The sequence below is a fragment of the Aquarana catesbeiana genome, linkage group LG11 (genome assembly GCF_042186555.1).
Source record: "Aquarana catesbeiana isolate 2022-GZ linkage group LG11, ASM4218655v1, whole genome shotgun sequence".
In the NCBI taxonomy this organism is placed as follows: Eukaryota; Metazoa; Chordata; class Amphibia; order Anura; family Ranidae; genus Aquarana; species Aquarana catesbeiana.
In genome coordinates this window covers 24,513,462-24,533,825 of record NC_133334.1, presented here as the reverse complement: position 1 = coordinate 24,533,825, position 20,364 = coordinate 24,513,462, and positions in this window count along the sequence as shown.

The window sequence follows — 20,364 nt, the reverse complement described above, 5'->3', positions numbered from 1 at the left end:
TCCCACAAATGCGCAAAGACAGCTATTAGGGAAGTCTCACAACTTTGCCATCTTTGTGCATGCGCAGGAAATCCCCTGCGCGTGTGCAGATGTGCCGTAGGGCTTTGCTAGGACCTGAAGATTGGCCTGTCATCTGAGAAGGTGCTATAGTGCTATATATATAGTTTAAAGTGGGGCTGAAATTCTTCATTAAGGCCAACAACGCATATTGTCAGGACCTGGATCACCTGATGGTGGCACTGTGGTTCTCTGGGAGGAGAATTGTAATTTCAGTGTCCACCAGTGGGTGTTCCAGGTCCTTACACATATCATCAGTACTGAGAGAGGTAGCCAGGGGGCCCCCCATCAAAATATGGGTCCCTTAATCTTCAAAAGTTTTGCCTATACATACGCTTTAAACACATTTCCGAAATTTTCTTCCACTGTAGCTGCTGTCTTAGATTCTCTGATGGCCCCCACAGTTTTAATTGTTATATCTTTATTTATGGCGTATTAATAAACATGTGGAAGAGTCTCTGGTTTATGATCTACCATTCTCTGTCTAAGTGCGATAAACTGCGGTCAGCTTTTTTTTCTGCGTCCCAGTGTTTTTCTCTGCATGGATGGATGATTTGCTCGGCTCCTGAGCTGGTGGTTTATGTGCCGTCTTTTTTTTTATTTTTCTATTCAGAAAGGAAGGACGGAGACGTATTTCTAGTTGAAATGCTGCCTGGGTAACGGCGCTCACATTCCTCTTGTTTCCAGGAGACCTACAGCTGATAACTGACAGCTCTGAAGGGCATCAAACAAGCAATTGATGAGCCTGTGTTTGGGATATGTCGCTGGCGGTGACAAGCACCTGGCGTCTGCAAGTGACCCGTTCTGCGTTATTTCAGTTTGCGCCCTTAGAGAAGACCTGACTCTTCTCAAACATCTTCATAAGTCAGTTTAGTGGAAGTTATGAGGTGCTTGTCCAAAGAACTTCCCATAGAAAAACTTAAAAGGTGAACTCCAGGCAGAAATAAAAAAACACACAAAAAAGGTAATTATTAGTACAACATTTGACGTACACTCACCGGATACTTTCTTATGTACACCTTGCTAGTACCGGGTTGGACCCCCTTTTGCCTTCATTCTTGGTGGCATAGATACAACAAGGTGTTGGAAACGTTCCTCAGAGATTTTGCTCCATAGTGACATGATAACATCACACAGTTGCTGCAGATTTGTCAGCTGCACATCCAAGATGCCAAAGGTGCTCTATTGGATGCAATGTGGTGAGTGTGGAGGCCATTGGAGTACAGGGACCTCATTGTCCAGTGGTGAGATGATTGGAGCTTTGTGACATGGTGCATTATCCTGCTGGAAGGAGCCATCAGAAGATGGGAACACTGTAGTCATAAAGGGATGGACATGGTCAGCAACAATACTCAGGCAGGCCGTGGTGATTAAACCATGATCAATTGGTACTAAGGGCCCAAAGTGTACCAAGAAAATATCCCCCCCACACCATTACACCCCCACCACCAGCCTGAACCATTGATACAAGGCAGGATGGGTCCATGCTTTCATGTTATTTATGCCAAATTCTGACCCTACCATCTGAATGTTGCAGCTTAAAATCCAGTGTCATCAAACCAGGCAACGTTTTTCCAATCTTCTATTGTCCAAGTTTGCCTGTGCGAATTGTAGCCTTGGTTAGCTGACAGGAATGGCACCCAGTGTGGTCTTCTGCTGCTGCAGCCCATCTGCTTCAAGGTTCGATGTATTGTGTGTTCAGAGATGGTATTCTGCATACCTTGGTATTGTGTGTTCAGAGATGGTATTCTGCATACCTTAGTTGTAACGAGTGATTTTTTGGGTTACTGTTACATGGTTACATAGTAGGTGAGGTTGAAAAAAGACACAAGTCCATCAAGTTCAACCTATGTGTGTGATTATATGTCAGTATTACATTGTATATCCCTGTATGTTGGAGTCGTTCAGGTGCTTATGTAATAGTTTTTTTAAACTAGCGATGCCCGCCGCTGAAACCACCGCCTGTGGAAGGGAATTCCACATTCTTGCCACTCTTACAGTAAAGAACCCTCTACGCAGTCTAAGGTTAAACCTTTTTCTTCTAATTTTAGTGAGTGGCCACGTGTCTTTTTAAACTCCCTTCCATGGAAAAGTTTTATCCCTATTGTGGGGTCACCAGTCCGGTATTTGTAAATTGAAATCATATCCCCTCTCAAGCGTCTCTTCTCCAGAGAGAATAAGTTCAGTGCTCGCAACCTTTCCTCATAACTAATATCCTCCAGACATTTTATTAGCTTTGTTGCCCTTCTTTGTACTCGCTCCATTTCCAGTACATCCTTCCTGAGGACTGGTGCCCAGAACTGGACAGCATACTCCAGGTGCGGCCGGACCAGAGTCTTGTAGAGCGGGAGAATTATCGTTTTATCTCTGGAGTTGATCCCCTTTTTTAATGCATGCCAATATTCTGTTTGCTTTGTTAGCAGCAGCTTGGCATTGCATGCCATTGCTGAGCCTATCATCTACTAGGACCCCCAGGTCCTTTTCCATCCTAGATCCCCCCAGAGGTTCTCCCCCCAGTGTATAGATTGATTCATTCATATGTTTGCCACCCAAAGGCATTATTTTACATTTTTCTACATTGAACCTCATTTGCCATGTAGTTGCCCACCACATTAATTTGTTCAGATCTTCTTGCAAGGTTTCCACATCCTGCGGAGAAGTTATTGCCCTGCTTAGCTTAGTGTCGTCCGCAAATACAGAGATTGAACTGTTTATCCCATCCTCCAGGTCGTTTATGAACAAATTATACAGGATTGGTCTGAGCAGAGAACCCTGGGGAACCCCACTACCCACCCCTGACCATTCTGCGTACTCCCCATTTATCACAACCCTCTGAACTCGCCTTTGTAGCTAGTTTTCAATCCATGTATTCACCCTATGATCTATGCCAACGGACCTTGCTTTGTACAGTAAATTTTTATGGGGAACTTTGTCAAATGCTTTTGCAAAATACAGATACACCATGTCTACGGGCCTTCCTTTATCTAGATGGCAACTCACCTCCTCATAGAAGGTTAATAGATTGGTTTGGCAGGAATGATTCTTCATGAATCCATGCTGATTACTGCTAATGATACAGTTTTCATTACTAAAAATCTTGTATATAGTCCCTTATCATCCACTCCAAGAGCTTGCATACTATTAATGTTAGGCTAACTGGTCTGTAATTCCTAGGGATGTATTTTGGCCCTTTTTTAAATATTGGCGCTACATTGGCGTTTCTCCAATCAGCTGGTACCATTCCAGTCAGTAGACTGTCAGTAAAGACTAGGAACAATGGTCTGGCAATTATTTGACTTGGTTCCTTAAGTACCCTCAGGTGCAAGCCATCTAGTCCCGATTTATTAATGTCAAGTTTCCCAAGTCTATTTCTAATTCTGTCCTCTGTTAACCATGGAGGTGCTTCCTGTGACGTGTCAGGAGGATAAACACTGCAGTTTTGGTTACTGAAGCCGCCCCAATTCCCTCGTGAAGACTGAGGAGAAGTATAAATTCAATACCTTTGCCATCTCCCCATCCTTTGTAACCAGATTTCCTTCCTCATTCTTTATGGGGCCAATATGGTCTGTCCTCCCTTTTTTACTGTTTATATACTTAAAGGTTATCTTGTGATTTTTTTTGCTCTTCTCCGATATGTGTCTTTCGTGTTCTATCTTAGCCACCCTAATTGCACCCTTACATTTCTTGTTGCATTCTTTGTAAAGTCTGAATGCTGATGATGATCCCTCAGCCTTGTATTTTTTGAAGGCCTTCCTTCTCCTTTACTTTTATATGCATTTTTACATTGGAGTTAAGCCATCCTGGACTATTGTTCGCTCTTTTAAATTTATTTCCCAATAGGATGCACTGGCTAATGCTCTTATTTGATATGCTCTTAAAGCAAACCCTTTTCTCCCCCGTGTTCTTTGTTCCTAAGATTTTATCCCAATTTATATCTTCTAGCAAGGTTCATGGTTTAGGGAAGTTTGTGCTTTTGAAATTCAGTGTCTTTGTATTCCGCTTTTTTTTTCTATTTGTGTGATTTATACTGAAGCTAATTTACAGTGCCTTGCAAAAGTATTCACCCCACTTGGCTTTTTACCTATTTTGTTAGATTACAGCCTTTAGTTCAATGTTTTTTAATCTGAATTATATGTGATGGATCAAAACAAAAAAGTCTAAGTTGGTGAAGTAAAATTAGAAAAATATATACATAAAACTATTTTTCTGAAATAAAAAACTAATAATTGGCATGTGCGTATGTATTCACCCCCATTATTATATAGCCCATAAAAAGCTCTGGTGCAACCAATTACCTTCAGAAGTCACATAATTAGTGAAATGATGTCCACCTGTGTGCAATCTAAGTGTCACATGATCTGTCATTACATATACACACCTTTTTCAAAGGCCCCAGAGGCTGTAACACCTAAGCAAGATGCACCACTAACCAAACACTGCCATGAAGACCAAGGAGCTCTCCAAACAAGTAAGGGACAATGTTGTTGAAAAGTACAAGTCAGGGTTAGGTTATAAAAAAAAATATCCAAATCTTTGATGATCCCTAGGAGCACCAACAAATCTATCATAACCAAATGGAAAGAACATAGCACAACAGCAAGCCTGCTAAGAGACGGCTGCACACCAAAACTCACGGAGTGGGCAAGGAGGGCATTAATCAGAGAGGAGCACAGAGACCTAAGGTAACCCTGGAGGAGCTGCAGAGTTCCACAACAGAGACTGGAGTATCTGTACATAGGACGACAATAAGCCGTACGCTCCATAGAGTTGGGCTTCATGGCAGAGTGGCCAGAAGAAAGACATTACTTTCAGCAAAAAACAAAATGCCACATTTTGAGTTTGCGAAAAGGGATGTGGGAGACTCCAAAAATGTATGGAGGAAGGTGCTCTGGTCTGGTGAGACTAAAATTGAACTTTTTGGCCATCAAAGAAAACGCTATGTCTGGCGCAAACCCAACACATCACATCACCCAAAGAACACCACAGTGAAACATGGTAGTGGCAGCATCATGCTGTGGGGATGTTTTTCAGCAGTTGGACTGGGAAACTGGTCAGAGTTGAGGGAAAGATGGATGGTGCTAAATACAGGCATATTCTTGAGCAAAACCTGTACCACTCTGTGCGTGATTTGAGGCTAGGACGGAGGTTCACCTTCCAGCAGGACAATGACCCCAAACACACTGCTAAAGCAACACTTGAGTGGTTTAAGGGGAAACATGTAAATGTGTTGGAATGGCCTAGTCAAAGTCCAGACCTCAATCCAAGAGAAAATCTGTGGTCAGACTTAAAGATTGCTGTTCACAAGCGCAAACCAACCAACTTGAAGGAGCTGGAGCAGTTTTGCAAGGAGGAATGGCCAAAAATTCCAGTGATAAGATGCGGCAAGCTCATAGAGACTTATCCAAAGTGACTTAGAGCTGTGATAGCCGTAAAAGGTGGCTCTACAAAGTATTGACTTTAGGGGGGTGAATAGTTATGCACATTGACTTTTTCTGTTATTTTGTCCTATTTGTTGTTTGCTTCACAATAAAAAAAAAAAAAACATCTTCAAAGTTGTGGGCATGTTCTGTAAATTAAATGATGCAAATCCCCAAACAATCCATGTTAATTCCAGGTTGTGAGGCAACAAAACACGAAAAATGCCAAGGGGGTTGAATACTTTTGCAAGGCACTGTACCTGTGATCTCTGTTTGCTTAATTGCCCCTTATTTCCACATCCATATTCAGGTTTGTATTGTTTATAATCAGTGGATCTAGTAACGCTTTGTTTCTAGTTGGTGCGTCTACCATCTGAGCCATGAAATTGTTCTGCAAGACATTTAGAAACTGGCGAGCCTTAGACGAATGCGTGGTTCCTACCGCCCAGTCTATGATAATTAAATGTTGCCTTTCTATCATCTCCAACCAGTCTTCCCATTCTCCTCTGACCTCTGACATCAACAAGGCATTTTCCTCCAAACAACTGCCGCTCACTGGATATTTTCTCTTTTTTGGACCATTCTCTGTAAACCCGAGAGATGTGTGTGTGAAAATCCCAGTAGATCAGTAGTTTTTGAAATACTCAGACCAGCCACCAACAACCATGCCTTGTTCAAAGTCACTTAAATCCCTTTTCTTCCCCATTCTGATGCTTGGTTTAAACTTCAGAAAGTTGTCTTCACCACTTCTAGATGCCTAAATGCATTGAGTTGCTGCCATATGATTGGCTGATTAGCAATTCTTGTTACCAAGCAATCGAACAGGTGTACCTAACAAAGTGACTGGTGGGTGTATATGTTTAATGCAAGCCATGTAAATACCTGATTTTGGCCTGACATCAGGCCCCTGTACAGCAGAGCTCAGACAAAGAGACGTAGAAGCAGCACAAGAAGCAAATCAGTTGTGCTGCAGGATTCTTGTGCTAACAAGGAGCTTGCTGATAGGAGGAGAGACCAGAGTGTAAGAGAGATGAGCTCATCAGTTTGCTGCTTCTCTTTTACTGTCCAGTCACAGGTTAGGGGAAGGAGACAACTAATAAGTGTTACTTAAAGGGGTTGTAAACCCTTGTGTTTTTTCACCTTAATGCATCGTAGGGGGAAAAACTTCTGACATTGACCAGCCCCCCCGCCCATTCGTTCCCATGGCGGAGACGCCCTCTACCTCTCTGCCCGTTGTCTCTGCTCTTGATTGCATAGATTGATAGCAGCGCAGCCATTGGCTCCCGCTGCTGTCAATCAAATCCAATGATGCAGGTGCCGGGGGGGCGGGGCCGAGTCCTACATTCTTTGTGAATGGACACAGAAGCAGGAATCGGGAGCGTGCCCGTACGGGTGTTAGGAGAGCCGTCTCCAACGTGGGCACTCGATGAGGGGAGGAGCTACCAGCGCCGCTGGTAGATCCCAGAAGAGGAGGACCGGGACCACGAATTGCACAGTGGAGGTAAGTATAACATGTTTCTTATTTAAAAAAAAAAAAAAAAAACACGAGGGTTTACAACCCCTTTAACTGCAATAGACAAAAATCAGGTTTGCTGTTTTACCAGACAGGGTTGTGTTGTTATTTAATATGTTTAGCTGCACAAATACCTTCAGCAGATGTTTATTGTGACGATTCATTGCTTCTCTCCTGACATAGAACACTTTCTAGGAATTTTCATATCGAGTCCTAATGAAAGCTTTGTAATTTTTCCATCTAGCCCTGATAAAGGGGCATTGTTGGCACCCGATACACGTTGGTTACTTTTTTTCTTCCTGTTGTCTCATCGTTATTAAAAATAAATATGAACGGTCAGGTTGACCATTTGGTGCTCTTCTTGATGATTTAATCTGGCTGGTACATTTGGGGAGGCCATCGCCCCTTCGGGCCCTCAGCATTGTGGTAGAGCTGCCAAGGTTAAAAAGGAACTCCAGATATGGAAATTATTACTTAGCTACACTGGTCCTTCTTGGACTAATGTAGCTATGCTTATACCGTACCTGTGGGATCCCTCTAGAAGCTGAATATCACCGTATAGACACCAGTGATCTCTGGCTTCTGGATACTGTGCCGATTGGCTGCACTACTACATTCAGAATTCAGGAGGTTGTCTGATTGACACGGGTGCCATTCAGAGCTCGCTTCATATTTTCTTAATTGATATAAAGTGCTCTCTTATTGGACACGGTGGAAAAGCAGGGCAGTGACATCTCGCTCTTTACCTCATCCAATCAGAAAATGCAAAGTATTCTCTGAATGGTGCCTGTGCGAAGCGGAAAACCTCCTGTATCCAGCGTGCAACAGGTAGCTGCTCGGTACGGGACCCTGAAGCCAGTGGAGGGCTGCCTACTACAGTGATTTCCCTCTTCTAGAGGGAACCCACAGGTATTGTCTATACATAGTTGGTCCAAGCTGGACCAATGTAACTATATAAAAATATCCATACCTGGATTTTCTCTTTAAGTAACCAATCCCAACCAATACTGCTTGATTGATGGTCAAATAGATTCAAGTCAAGTGCCTCACATTTACTTTTTCTTGGATATTGTTTAGCTTTAACTGACACTTATACCCTCCATTATACACCCCACCCATTTCCCCCAACACAACAAAGGAAGTGCTAAAACCCCAAAGTCCCATAAGCATAGACAGGATGAGATCAAAACATCTGTGCCCGGACTCACGTAATACTAAACAACCAGAATCCAATGAAGAGAGTTCAAATCCGGCACCCGGGCATTTTGGCATTAATATTACGCCGAAGGCCTATGTAAGGGGCTGAAATGCGTACATTTTTAGGAATCAATTCCTTTTTATGGTTTGATGGATTAAATAAAGATATCAATTTTTAATGCCAAGATGTCCTGGTGCCGGATTTTTACTCTCTTTTTCCCCCCAACAACCCTTCCCCAAGACTTAAATTTACCTTTTTACATTTTCTCTAAGATCTTTGGTCTTCACCCTCTGGGGAACCTTCACACCAAAAAGTCACCTGGACAGGATCTGCTTCTTCTATTCCACTTCCGCTCAGGGGATCAGTCACCGGTGGTCAAGGAGTGCGTATTATTGCACTTGGAGAAGACTAATCTCTCAGAAAGGAAGGCCAGTAATGTATTCTCCTATGAAAAGGAGTGAAGAATGAAAAGTAAAATGCATAGGCTGTGGAACTAGTATCAGATATTTCCCTACCTGTCTACAGCCAGCTGCCCTCCATACACAAGTCACCATGCTTCATTTGAATAAAGCTGAGACCCCCCCCTTACAGTAACAATTTAATCCTCAGAAAATGTGAATTCGGGGATCTCTTTACCCTGGGGGCTTGTCTCTACAAAGCAAGAAAAAAAATTAACAGGTAAGAAGTGTCTATTATAACTGCTTGTAAAGCATTTGCCCTATAGACCTGACCTGAACTCAAGAAGGTGGAGAAATCACAGAACCGCACGGTCAAGAGATTTTCCGATATCATCTACTCTGAAAAAGCTTTTTAATTAGCTAATTTACATAGAAATTACCTATGCAAGGAAGCGTGTTTCTTCAACCAATATTTAATTACTCCTGTATTTCCCGTGATTGCAGAATGAGATGCAGAAGGATAGAGCATTTCAGCTTTCTTTAAAAGGAACCTGTCACTTAAATCTTTCCTATTAGAAATATGGGGCTACCATTGCTGAATTCTTTGAGAAAATGCTGGTTGATCGCCTGTATGGGACAACATGATTGCCAGTCAACTAGCATTCGCAGAATGAGCGATCAGCAGTGGACTCCTCTGTCTCTCTTCCAGGAAGCTTCTCTTTAAGGTTAGTGCCCTCAAAAAGAGAATTCAACTCTGTGTTTTTGGGGACTCTCATTTCTTTTTATAAGAAATAATAGTGGAATTGCATTTTGCTTTGCATCTTTTAAGATTCTTTGCAGTAAACCAAGGAAGCATAAAAACCTCTGTACCAAGGTCCCAGGCCTCCTTCGGTGTAATGAGAACCTCCAGGGCCAGAGATATCTGACATCCTTCTGTATATGCTGGGTTGTGAGGCATGGTGGGTGCGCCAGACTCTTCTTGGATGCAAAAAAGATTTTTATTTCTCTTAACAGAACTTTGGGAGAGAGGGTTAGGGCCAGGACACCCTAGACATCCGAGACTTCAACAGCCATGCAGGGAAAGGCATCCAGCAAGACGCCACATCTGCATGTGTAGGAATGCTGTCTGCTATGGCAACTGTCTTTAACAGTTTCTAATGCAAAGTGTAACAGTTCCTTCACTTCCACTACAATCACTCCTTGTAGCTCTTCAGACCACTGAGCTCCCAGTCTCTCTCACTAAACTAGATTCGCTGCCACAGAATCCCTTGAGCTCCTCCTATCTCCTCCTATCTTCACAGTAGTATCTTCCTCAAGCATCACCCCTGCTTCTCTGCTGGGTCCATAGCTTGGAACTCAAGATACTTCTCAAGCTTCACTCCGCTGGCCTGCTCATTTCCTGGCTTGACACACCAGGCTGCTCTGCTTGATACCCGCTGAAGTTTCTCGCTTCTTCACCGTCCCCGGTTGGTGAGAGTACTGCTCTGGTACTTGCTTCAGCTACTCACTGTGGTCCCTGGTAATAAAGTGGTTGGTCCCTTAGTGGCAACAACTTCCCCTCTACCCCCGACAACGACCGGCCGGCAGAACCGTCACTTCTGGTTAAACTGCAAGCCGCAATCCCAACCTTGCGCTGCTCTCTTGCTTCTGGATAGGCCCTCAGACAGCCTAGCAGCCAGATGTCCAGGCGGCACAGAACACCGATCACCTGACTCCACCCAAACATATAGGCTCACCCAGCAGGTCAAGGGATTCAAGAAAGCCCCTGCGCATTGGCTGAGACACCCCATATACCCATAATCTGACCTTCCATTGCCCTTCTTGTATCTAATGCCACCAGGTACCCGGCCAACTAGCAGGCAGAAGAGAAAAGTGCAAAAATGCCAGACTTAGGGAGAAAACAATTGATCCCTAATAATTAGCCAAGGTAGCTACTCCTGGCAGGTAAATTTAGGAGCAACCCTGCCTACAATCCAGGGTGCTACACCTCTGTAGTAACTATTAAATTGCTTTTTTTTTTTAACAATCTTTATTTATCAAACATTTTTACAAAATTTTTATATAAAACATATACACATATATACATCTACACAAAAAAAAAAATGAAGCATGGTGTATAGGGGCATTCACAATTAATATTCAGATCATTTTATATATCCCCATGATCTATACTAGCATCATCTGTATACATTTCTGGATATAATTCGTTACTCTATCTTTGCACGGCCCCTATATCTACAACACACTACTATCCCAGTAACCCCCATCCATACCCATCATACACCCTCAACCAATCCTCTTACACAACACCACTCAACTAACCGAAAAGCAAACAAACAAAAAAATAAATAAATAAATAAAAAACAAAAAATTTCTCCAATTCAGACGAACTCTCCCCCCTTCTCCAACTATTCATCACAGTATTTGCTCTATCTTTATCCCCTTTTTCTCCTTCCCCTACAGCGGCGAGGTTCTAGACTCTTCCCACGCTCTTCCTGTACATATTCATCTCCTTCCCTCTAATATCATCCTCTCCTCTAAGGATCGCATCACTCCCATTTCACATTCCCATTCTTTTATGGAGGGGGCTTTTTTATTTTTCCAATTTCTAGCTATGACGGTACGTGCCGCAGTTATATAGTACTTCAAATTTCCCTTTTTTATATTTTTTATTGATCCAGGGATCATTGACAATATCGCCACATATATATCTGGTTGTATCTTTACCCCGGTTGTAGCCCTGTATATTTTAAATACCTTTTCCCAAAATGATTGAATTTCTGGACAAAAATACCAGATATGCGACATTGAGCCTTTTGCTACTTCACATCTCCAACATCTGTCTGTATTATCTGAATTTATTTTGTTCATATCAACTGGGCATTTATACCACCTGGCTAGTATTTTGTAGTTTCTTTCTTGATGCCTAGTAGAGATTGATAATTTATGAGTTACTGTAATTGCTTTTTCCCATTTAGCTCTAGGGATAACCATCCCTAGTTCCTCCCCCCATTTTTTTATGTATTGTAACCCTTCCTCCTTGTTTTCTGAAATTAAATATTTATACACAACAGATAAGATATGTGTAGGCCTATGTTTCTGTAACAATATTTTTTCTAACCCTAACAGTGGTCTATTCACTATGGACTCCTTCATCAAAGATGAAATGTATTGCTGGAGTTGTCCATGCTGAAACCATTTCTTTCTATATTCGGTACCAAGGGCCTCCAATGGGGGGAGTTTATTTTCTTCCATTATTTCCCTTATCCTCGTATCATCCCTCCTTTGCCACTTTAGGAAGGTCTTGGCTTTAAAAGTAAGTGGGAATTCCGGGTTGCTAAAGAGGGGGGTCATTGGACCTCTCAATGTAGATCCTATCCCCCTTTTTATCAAATCGTCCCATACTTTCAAGGTTGATATGACCAAGGAGGGCATATCCCCTTCCCGGGGTCTATATTCCCTCTTAATCCAAGGTAATGATTTCAGTTTTATGTCTGTGACTTCTTCCTCCAGTTTCACCCATTGTTTGTTGTCCATATTATGGAACCAATCCACAATCCTGGTTATAAATATTGATCTGAGGTACAACAAAATGTCTGGGAGAGCCAGTCCACCATCCTTTTTTAGTCTATATAATGTTTTCCTATTTATTCTGGCGCTCTTTTTTGCCCAAATGAAACTTCCTATAGCCTTATGGATTTGATTCATTACGGTTCTTAAGGGATATATAGGTATCGTTTGGAGTATATAAATGATTTTAGGCAGTATATCCATTTTTACAATGTTTATCCTTCCCATCCAGGAAAAGGTCCCTCTATCATAAAGTTGTAGTGTCATTGTTATTTTACGTATTAGTGGGAGATAGTTAAGTTCCTGTATCTTATTCATCTCTCTAGGGATAAAAATTCCGAGGTATTTAATTGCCTCCTCCTGCCATTTAAATGAAAAGTTTTTTTTTAGGAGTTCAACCAGAGAGTTAGACAGAGAAATATTTAAAGCCTCGGATTTATTATAATTCACCTTAAAATTACTCAAATCTCCAAATCTTATAAACTGCTATTAGATTTGGTATTGTCACCACCGGATTTGTGATGTACAAGTCATCTGCATATACTGACATTTATATAGTCAGTCTCCCCAACCTTGATGCCTTTAATATCATTATTCTTCCGAATCGCTATTAAAAGGTGTTCCATAACTAATACATATAAAATTGGGGACAATGGACATCCTTGACGAGTTCCATTGGTGATATTTACTGTATCCGATAACTCCCCATTTGCCCGTATTCTGGCCATTGGATTATGATAAAGGGCCATTATTTTATCCTGCAGTAGGGGACCAATCCCCCACTGCTTTAATGTCTCCCTGAGAAAGCTCCATCCCACCCTGTCAAATGCTTTTTCGGCGTCTACTGCCAACAGGCAGGATGGGATGGAGCGTCTCCGGGCATATTCCACCAGTGTCAATGTTTTAAGCGTATTATCTCTCGCCTCTCGGCCCTTTATAAATCCCACCTGGTTTAGATGTATATGTGCCGGTATTATTGGGGTAAGTCTGTTAGCGATAATCTTTGAATACAATCTAATATCAATATTAGTCAAGGATATTGGCCTAGAATTACCACAGATAGAGGGATCCTTTTCCGGTTTAGGTATGAGTGAGATATATGCCTGTAGGCTATGCGGGACAAACGGTGGAGAGGTAGATACAGAGTTAAACGTTCTTTTAATAATAGGGATTAAGACGTCTTTAAATGTTTTATAAAACCGTGGGGTAAAACCATCCGGGCCTGGGCTTTTCCCTATCACTAATGAATCTATTACTTTTTGTATTTCTATCTCTGAAAATTCTTGTTCTAACTGTTCTATATCTGTTGTTGCTAGTGATGGTAATGCTGTGTCCTTGATATATTGTTGTATATTTTGTTGATATCTTACCGGATCTGTATTTGCTAGTTCGTTTGGTAAATTATATAGATTATTATAAAAAGTCTGGAATGCTTTCAAGATACCTTTTGGATCATATATCATTTCATCATTATCTGCTTTGATTTTAACAATGGATGAGGCGTTAATTCGCTGACGTAAAGCTCTTGCCAATAATTTACCCGGTTTATTGCCATGTTGGTAAAATAACGTACGGTTTTTATCCCTAATTTGTAATGTCTGCTCATTAAGTAGATTTTGCAGTTCTGTTTTCTTTTCTGTTAATTCTAATAATATTTCTAGAAGAGGATTTTGCTTATGCTGAGTTTCCAGTTTAGATATCTCCTTCAGGAGGTGGGTCGTTCTATTCCTTTTTGCCTTTTTTAGTCTAGCCCCATGCTTTATGAATAGGCCCCGAACTACGCATTTCAACGCTTCCCATTGGATCAAAAGGGAGGTAGTATCGCTTATATGATCTTTAGAAAAGTTTATTATTGCCCTCTTTATTTCTGAAACGCATACCTCATCAAATAGCAAATTATCATTCAATTTCCAGGTACCTCTTGAGCTCCTCTCCCTGGAAATATCTAATACTAGAAATATCGGTGCATGATCTGACCATATGGCACTGCCAATTTCAGAGGAGGAAGTCACAGCTACTCCCAACTGATTCATCAGAAAGAAATCGATTCTGTGATAAGTACCATGAACCTTGGAGTGGAACGTACAGTCCCTTTCCAGGGGATGGAGCGCCCTCCATATATCGACCAGATGATGCTTAGCCATTACTTCCCTAAATTTTACTTTATCCTTAGCATTCTGTATTATTGATGTTGCTGAAGTATCCCTATCATTATCCAAAATAAAATTAAAGTCTCCCCCAATTATCGTGATCCCTTCCGCTTTTTCCATAAGATCTGTGATCAATTGTGCGCCTACTTTAGATTGTCCCTGATTAGGTAAATATACATTAATAAATGTATATTTCTTACCAAATATTAGGAGCTTAAGAAATATTGCCCTACCGTCTCTATTTCTCCATTCTTCCAAAACCTGATGTGGTAATGACTTATGTATCGCTATAGAGGCTCCTCTCGATTTTGAATATGCGAAGGAGTCATGATACCAAGCGTTATAATATCCCTTTTGTAACTTGGGTATATGGTCCGCCCGAAAATGGGTCTCTTGAAAAAAAATCACATTTACTTTTTGTCTGTGGAAAGAGTACAGAACCTGCGCCCTCTTTGCCGCTGAATTGAAACCTCTAACATTATAAGAGCATATTTTAATTGAGTCCATACGGAAAAGGAGGAAAAAAAAAAAGCCACAAATCTGTTACCACTCACCCCAATCAACCCAGCCACACAACCTATCTACTCACTATCTATTCGACTCCTTTGAGTCTAACCTTACCAAGTAAGTTCCCTAAATTGGGGAATAAAAGGATATCCTCCCCAGGATTGAACGTGCCTAGCCCAGGCTATATTATTATTATTCCAAAAAAAAAAAAAAAAATATAAAAAAAATAAATTAATAAATAAATTCTATATCCATTGCAAAATTTAGTGGGAGAGGGAAAAAAAAACATGAACCCCCAAAATAGTCCCCCTATCCCACCCAGTAAGTTAAAGAACCTCAACCGGATCAACTATCTAGTGTGATATACAAAATAGTGCACATATAGGAACAACATTTTCATTTTTCTTGCCATAACCCCTACCCCAATATATATCAAACCTTGTACGAATACCTTAAGTGAAAAAAAAAAAAAAAAAAGGGAAAGAAATCCCCCAACCCCCACGCCCTCCCCACGCCAAATACCAGTCAACCCTAGTGTATCACTGGTGCCTGGTGAATTATAGTGGAATATTGCCAAACATAAAAGAAAAACATGAAATCCCTAAAAAAAAACCCTGTCCCACCCAGTAAAGTGTAAACTTGAGGACAGTCAGCCATATCTACTGTCCAGTGTTATATGCATATATGTAAAGCAATTATGCCCCCATTCCTTTAGTGCCCAGAAAAAAAACAAAAAAAATAAAAAAATAAAAAAAAAACATGAACCCCCAAAATGGTCCCCCTATCCCACCCAGTGAGTTAAAAAACCTCAACCGAATCAGCTATCTGAAGTGATATACAAAATAGTGCACATATAGGAACAACATTTTCATTTTTCTTGCCATAACCCCTACCCCCATATACATCAAACCATGTACAAATACCTTAAGTGAGAAGAAAAATAAATAAATAAATAAATAAAAAAGGGGGGGGGGGGGGGGAGAAATCTCCCAACCCCCACGCCCGAAAAAAAAAAAAAAAAGGGGGGGGGGGACTTCCAACCCCCACGCCCAGAAAAAAAAATTTTCATTTTTCTTCACTTTATGCCTGCCCCAGTATACACCAAAACGTATTCCAATACCTTAAGTGGAAAAAAAAATAAAAAAAACCCCACCGACCAAACATGATAAAGATAATGTGCATTTAAAAAACTCTAAAAAGCTATCAGGAACATATTTTGACTTATAACAAATAGTCCATCTCAATCATTTGCAAAAAAAAAAAAAAAAGATACCCCACCCACCACCCTACCCTAGTGAATTAATGTGCCTTAATTCTCTCTAATATTGGACATGAATATAACCGTCTTATCTTCTAAATCCACAATACTTAAAAAAAAAAAAAATTTATCCAAAAATATACTTTAACTTATAACACATGATCCGCCTCAATCACCTACTAATTACTAAAATGGGAGAGGAAAAAAAAAAAAAAAAAGAGATCCCCACCAACCCAACCTAATGAAATAATGTACAATTTTACTCTAAAAAAATTATCAGAAACATATTTTGACTTATAACATATAGTCCATCTCAATCATCTACTAAATAACTAAAAAAAAAATAAGGGGGGGGGGGGTTGGGGGAAACTCCCAACCCCCTCGCCCAGAAAAAAAAAAAAAAAACATTTTCATTTTTCTCCACTTTATCCCTGCCCCAGTATACACCAAAACGTATTCCAATACCTTAAGTGGAAAAAAAACAAAAAACAAAAAACAAAAAAAAACAACAAGGACCCCCCCCCTCCCATCCACCACTAAATCTTTCTACCTTCCTCTATATTGTCTCCAATCCAATCCCTGATATGAATGTGGCCAGTCCAGCAAATGAATCAGGGGGGGTAATTGCAGAAGTCTAGAAAATTCAGGGAGATCCTTAATGTCCCGAAAAATAACCCTTTGGCCGCCTTGATGAACAATGACCTGGAAAGGAAAACCCCATCTAAATAGGATTTCCCTTTCCCTCAACACATCCAACAATGGTTTCACTGCTTTTCTTCTTATTAGCGTGTATTTTGACAGGTCCTGTAAAAATATAATCTGCGCACCCTCGTATTCAAAATCCCGGTGCCGCCGTGCCGCTATCATAATTTTTTCCTTAACCTGAAAAAAATGTATTCTACAAATCACATCTCTAGGTTTTCCTGAATCGTTGACTTTAGGGCCTTGGATTCTGTGGACTCTGTCGATCTCTATTTCTGTCTCCCCTGGACGCTCTAGCAATGAATTAAATATATTTTGGAGAGTTTTCCTAAGGTTCTCTACATTCACAGTCTCAGGAAGACCTCTGACTCTTATATTGTTTCGTCTACTTCTATTTTCGAGGTTGTCCGTGATATTTATTATGTAGCTCAAGTATCGATCGTGTTCTACCTTTTTCTCTTCTAATAAAATCATTTTTTGATCCAAATTTACAATTTTAGTGTCCATGTCCATGATCTTATTTTGCGTATCAGTCAGAGATGTTTTCAACGTTTGTATCTCAGATTTATAAGAGGATTCTAATCTGTGTATGTATTTATCCATATCTTCCCTGGTTGGTAGAGCTTTTATATATGTCTGTAAATTCCACATGGGGCCTCCTTCTGCTCCCTCCATATCCATCATAAGATGCTGTGTGCTCACTGGGGCTAATACTTGTTCCATGCTCTACTTCTCCAGCTGGAGATGAGAAATTTAGCTCAGTTAGGATAGAGCTATTTTGTTGATCCTGTGGTTGTTGAAAAAAGCCTTTAATATCTGACTTTTGTGCCGATGCGGGTTTAGGGGGATATTTAGCTGACTCCCCCCGATGATCCCCTTTTTGTTTTCTGGGAATGCGTGCTTTTAGGAGGCATGTTATATTTAAGGTATACAGCTATAAGGGAGTAAAGCTCTCACTTTTACCCAAATTTTACCGCCCTTATTTCACTATGTACACTGTCTCTTCTAGAGTTCGTTTCAACAAATGTAATATTCCTTTACCTCATTTAACAGAACCAAATCAGGTAATGGTCATCAGATCAGATCAGACATTTATAAATAAAAGGCACTTTTTACCTTGCCTTATCCGACTTCTTATAGTCTCTAGTAGAATACCTTGTATTTATCTGGAATAACACTATTCCCCACTGCTGTTATGGAGACTCTTGAGAAAAAATCATCCAGGGTTATGTCAGTAACACTGTTACCTCTGCACTCCGTGGGGATTGGTTTTTCCCTTTTCTTTTCCTCCTTTTTCTTTCCTTTTTCCCCTCCTTTTTCTTCTGTCTCCACTCCTTCCTCTCTCAAAAAAAAATAGAAAAGAACTTTCTGCACACGCGGACTCTCCCTCCACCCGGTCTGTGGGATCCCTCTCTCCGAGCGGTTGAATGAACGCGGTGGAGCTCGAATCGGAAGGACTCGGCGGGACTCGGTTCAGCTCGTGCTTTCACGGTGAGACTCGGATCTAGCCGCTCACTCTCACCGCCTCCTCCTTCCGCAACACCTCGTCCTCGGTCATCCGTGGATCCGATGGCCTAACACCAGGGCTTGAGAGCCGGAAAGGGCAAAAAGACAGGCACCTGGCTTGGAGAATTGTTTGTTCAGCAGTGTGCTGTATGGGAGGACTGGGGAGGTCTATGGAATCATTAAAGACATGCAACAGCTGATTGCCTGGGCTAGTGGAGCGAACTCACTGCACGTCCATCCTGGTCAGTTCCTCCTCCCCCTCCGCTATTAAATTGCTTTAATAAACAAAAATTCTGTAATCACTTGCAGGAAAAACAATACAGGGTATTACAAAATATGCATACAATATACACATTTACAAACTATCTATCTTTCTTAGCAAATTAGCATGGGTAATGTATGCAAGAGGGATACACTAAGGCCTGATTCACACCTATGCATTTTTAGTGCTTTTTGCATTTTGCAGATTTTCACTACAGTCCATTTAACATGGTTTCCTATGAAAAAACGTTCTGTAGTGTAAATCTGCAAAATTAAAAAAGCACTAAAAATGCATACTGTGGGTGTGATACAGGCCTAAAAGTTACTTAACTTGGCTTGTAGATTAAGTGTCATTCCCATGTAAAGTTTCTATTTTAGGTCTTTCTTCATGATGGAGTCATCTTCCAGGAACCTGACTCTTCCACCAGTTCCTTTGTGTCCTAAGCACAAAAAAATGTACTGCTCCTTTGCCTCGAACACATGGTTGCCCAAACCTTTTTTCCCTCCCCCTGCTTTCTGTAGCATCACTTTCTGCCTTGAACTCATGAACCAGCCCAACAGGTTTGTTAGCATACGAAGAAGGGAATCTTAGGCTCTATACAATACATGTTTTTAAAATGTTATTCCATATTTATACTATAAAATCACTAAAATAGTCGTAGTAACACAGATTCGCAGCCAGGAATGTGATTCAGAGACATTGTAAATCAATATTTACTCCCACAATGCCTGATTGAGTTAACCTGCTTCAAGAACCTAGAAGAAATCCTAGCCTAACACCATGACAGGCAGCACATGTATGTAGGGCTTTTTTTCAGCTGGAACTTGGTGGAACTCAGTTCCACCACCTCTGACTCAGGCCCTCTGCTCCCTGCTCACCACTATCACTTATAAACACAGGAGTCCGGCTTCTGTGTTTACCAGTGATAGCTTGTCTCCCAATGGCTCCCACAGATCTTATCTCCTGAGCAGCTCCCACTGAGTGAAGAATAGGAACAAGGGAGATGCAGGTGCCCGGGGTGCATGGCAGATGCAGACACGGTGTGGTTGAGTTCCTCCACCTATTTTATGAGAATATAAGCCCTGCATGTATGTAATCTCATGGACCGTATGGATCTTTTTTCTCAGGTTCCTCATGATTCAGAACCATTAGCCAGTCAGATGCAAGATTAGCTGTTATGGGGCATGCATCCTCTGCCACCCAACATTCCCCCCACCCCTATCTCCTACCCACCCCTGTCTCCTCACCACGCATGGCTTTAACATTTTCAATCTCTTCCTACCTTCGCTTGTATACTGTTTCCCTAATACATCTTTTGGAAAACACAATCATGCGAAGATCTTCTTGTAGGGATGTTCACTGATCACAAACGAGATACACCCCATGCAGTCTTAAGTCCACTACAATAAATCAAATGCAATATGTTAAATAGTAACCCATAAGGGACCTAGAGTATGTACTGGAAATACCCAATTTGAGTTTTTTCTCTTGAACTCTCTTTACCTTGCATTGAGATTTGACTATACCAGGTAATACAATATTGTCAATGAATGTGTTCCAATGCCTCTCTTTTGTATATCTTTGAAACAAATAAATCTATATTTTAGAATAAATGGCAGGATTCCCATTGACTCTCTCTCACACTGGTGACTGGTGGTTACTAGTGAGGGGTTGGTAGAGCACACTGCAAATTAACATACTGTAGGCTTCCTTCAAGCATAATAGGACCCTGAAGAAGTTCAAGAATCAAACCAGTCTTGGCACCAGCGTGAATCAGTTTGCCTGGAGTGAACCAGCCTGACTCACAGTGTTTTATTTTTTGTGTG